General features: G+C 64.8%; 1 pseudogene; it reads left to right on the forward strand.

Annotated features, from left to right (window-relative positions):
* The first annotated feature begins 451 nt into the window (after positions 1 to 451).
* Positions 452 to 1,800, forward strand: LOC131383567 (uncharacterized; annotated as a pseudogene).
* The last annotated feature ends 1,898 nt before the right edge of the window (positions 1,801 to 3,698 follow it).

The raw sequence follows: 3,698 nt of genomic DNA on the forward strand, positions 1-3,698 counted from the left end.
CCTTGGCACTGGCCCTGCCTCTTCTCCTAACTGTGGTCCTGCCATGGCCCTGGTGCTGCCAGTGGTCATGGTCCTGGTCCTGTTCTGTCCCTGACCTGGACTTGGACATGTCCTGACCCTGATTTGTCCCAGCCGTGCCTTGGCCAGTCCCTGCCCTGGCCCTACCATGGCCCTGCCTGTTCTGCCCTCTCCCGGCAATGACCTTGCCCTGTCATGGCCCAGTGGTGCCATTGCCCTGCCTTACCCTTCCCTGGCTGTGCCCTGGCCCTGCCTGGTGCTGGCCCTTCCCTGAACCTGCCCTGACCCTGCCTTGGCTTTTGCCCTGCCCACACTATGGCCTGACCCTGGCCCTGACTCTGTCCTGGTCCTGCCATATCTCTGGCCCTGGCCCTGCTGTTATCCAGGCCCTGCCCCTGCCCTGGCCCTTCCCTGGAGTTGACGAGGTGCTGCCATGGCCCAGTCCTGCCATTCCCATGCCCTACTCTGCCCTGGTACTGCCATGGCCCTGCCTTGACTCTGGACCTACCCTGACCCTTCCTTGATGTTGGCCCTTCCCTCTCTATGGCCTGGCTCTGGCCCTGCCTTGCACAGGCCATGATCTGCCCTGTGCGTCCCAGCCTGGGCCCAGCCGTGGTCCTACCATATTCCTCACCCTGGCCCTAACCCTGCCTTGGCTCTGCCCTGGCCCTTCCTTGGTCCTGCCCTGCCCTTCTATGACGCAGCCTTGCCCTCACCCTGCATTGGCCCTGCACTGGCCCTGCTCTGCCATGGCAGTGCCTTGGCCCTGGTCCTGCCTTCTCCCTGGCCTTGTGCTGGCCCTGGCCCTACCCTGGCCTGACCCTGGGCCTAGTCTGTCCAAGGACCTGCCTTGCCATCCTCTGTCCTGGCCCTGTATTGTCCCCACCATCCCCTGGTCCAGCACTTGCCCTGGTCCTGTTTCTAGTCCTGCCCCTGTTATGACCTTGCCCTGCTTTTGGCCATGTCCTATGCTACCCTAGCATAGGGGGGCTGCACTGCTGGTGGCTGGCCTTGCCCTTTCCAGGCCTTGCCCTTCCCAGGCCTTGCCCTTCCCTGGTCTTGTCCTACCCTGGCCTTTTCCTACCCTGGCCTTGACCTGCCCTGGCCTTGCCCTACCCTGGCCTTGGCTTTGCCTTGTCTTGGTCCTGGTTCTGCCCTGGCCCTGCCCTTGCTCTGGACCCTCCCTGGTTCTGCTTTCTCCCTAGCCCTAACCTTGCTCTGGCCCTGTCCATGGCCCAGCCTTGGACCTGGCCCAGTCCCTGGCCCTGTGTTGGTCCTGGCCTGGCCCTGGCAATGCCCAGGCCCCACACTGGCCATGCCTTGGCCCCGGCCCCTCCTCGGCCCAACCCTGCCCTGTCCCTGCCTTGGCCCTGTGCTATCTTAGTCCTGCCCTGGCCCTACCCTCACCCTACCCTGTCCCTGCCCTACCCTGGCCTTGCCCTACCCTGGCCCTGTCTTTGGCCTGCCCTGGCTCTGTCTTTGGCCTGCCCTGGCTCTGGTTCTACCCTGGCTTTGCCTTTGTTCCGGCCTTTTCCTGGCCATTCTTTTTCCCTAGTTGTCCTCTGGCCTCGCCCTATCCCTGGCGCCTTTCTGGTCCTGCCACGTTTCTGGCCCTGCCCTGTTGATGTCCCTGACCGGGCTCTGGCCCTGGACTTCCCTGTCCCTGCCTTGCCATCTCCTGGCCCGGTCCTTGCTTTACGCTGGCCCTGCCCTGCCTTAGCCCTGTGCTACCCTAGCCCTGGTCCTGCCATGGCCCTGGCCCTGACCTGGCCCTGTTTCTAGCCCTGCCATATCCCTGCCCTGGCCCCGGTTCTGCCCTGCCTCTGGCACTGTCTTGGCCCTGGTCGTGGTCCTCTCATGTCCCTGGCTGTAACACTGCCCCTGGTTTGTCCCTGGCCGTGACCCTGCCCCAGTTCTGCCCTGGCCTCGGCCCTGTCCCAGTTCTGGTCCTGCCCTGGCCCAGACCTGACTGGACACTGCACTACCCTGGCCCTGCCCTGCCCAACGATGCTCATGCCAGGGCCCTGCCTTGGCCACACCCATGGCCCTCTGCCTGCTCCTGCCATGGCCCTTACCCTGCCACTTGTCCTGCCATAGCCCTGACCCTGACTTGGCCCTGGTCCTGACCTAGCTCTGGCCCTGTCCTCCTTCTGGCCCTGTCCTGGACCTGGCACTTCCTTGGCCGTGGTTCTTTTCTGGCTCCTAACTGCCCTGTCCTTTCTTGGCTCTGTGCTACCCTGGCCTTGCTATGCCGTGGCCCTGCCTCTTCCTTGGCCCTGCCCTGGACCTGCTCTACCGTTACCTGGACTGTCCCGGCCCTGCCCTGGCCCTGCCCTTGCACTGGCCCTTCCGTGGCCCAGGCCCTGGCCCAGCCTCTGCCCTGGACTTCCCTGAACCTGCGCTGGCCCTGCCTTGGCTCTGGCCCTGCCCCTTGTCCTGACCCTGGTTCTGCCAATGGTCATGGTCCCGGTCCTGTTATGGCTCTGACCTGGTCTTGGTCATGTCCTGGCCCTGATTTATCCCGGCACTGCTTTGGCCCATTCCTGCCCTGGCCCCAGCATGGCCCTGCCTGTTCTGCTCTCCCCTGGTGCTGACCTCTCCCTGCCGTGGCCCAGTGGTGCCATTGTCCTGCCTTACCCTGCCCTGGTTGTGCCCTGGCCCTGCCTGCACTGGACCCTCTCTGGACCTTCCCTGACCCTGCCTTAGTTTTTGCCCTGCCCTCACTATGGCCTGGCTCTGACCCTGTCCTGGCCCAGCCCGGGCCCTGGGTCTGCCATAACTCTGGCTCTGGCTCTGGCTCTGCCCTTATCCAGGGCCTGCACCTGCCACTGCCTTGGCCCTGCCAAGGACCTGCCCTGACTCTGCCATGGTCCTGGTTGTGCCATGAACCTGCACTGTCCTTGCCCGTGTTTTGCTCTGGCCCCGAACCTGGTCCTACCCTTGCCATGGCCCTGGCCCTGCCCTGGCTGTTCCCTGGCCCTGGCCCTGGCTGTTCCCTGGCCCTGCCCTGGTCTTGGCCCTGTCCTGGCCCTACCCTAGCTTTGACCCAGCCCTTGCCCTACCTTGGCCCTCACCCTAGGCTTGCCTGTGCCCTGTTTCTAGTCCTGCTTCTGTTGCCCTGCTTTTGGCCATGCCCTATGCTACCCTAGCTCTACCCTGCCCTGACCCTGATCTGGCCCTGGCCCTACCCTGGCTTTGCCCTACCCCTGGCCTTGCCCTACCCCTGGCCTTGTCCTACCCTGGCCTTTTCCTGCCCTGGCCTTGCCCTGGCCTTGGCTTTGCCTTGTTCTGGTCCTGGTTCTGCCTTGGCCCTGCCCTTGCTCTGGACCCTCCCTGGTTCTGCCATCTCCTGGCCCTGCCCTTGCTCTGGCCCTGTCTGTGGCCCAGCCTTGATGCTTGCCCGGTCCCTGGCCCTGTGTTGGTCCTGGCCTGGCCCTGACAATGCCCAGACCCCACACTGGCCATGCCTTGGCCCTGGCCCCTCCATGGCCCTGCCCTGCCCTGGCCCTACCTTGGCCCTGTGCTGTCCTGGTTCTGCCCTGGCCCTGACCTCGCCCTGGCCCTGACCTCGCCCTGGCCCTACCCTTACCCTACCCTGGCCCTGCCTTGCAATGGCCTTGCCCTGCCCTGGCCCTGCTGCTGCCCTGGACCTTCCCTGAAACTGCGCTGACCCTGCCTTG

This window comes from Hylobates moloch, unplaced genomic scaffold, assembly GCF_009828535.3.
Source record: "Hylobates moloch isolate HMO894 unplaced genomic scaffold, HMol_V3 SCAFFOLD_5, whole genome shotgun sequence".
In the NCBI taxonomy this organism is placed as follows: Eukaryota; Metazoa; Chordata; class Mammalia; order Primates; family Hylobatidae; genus Hylobates; species Hylobates moloch.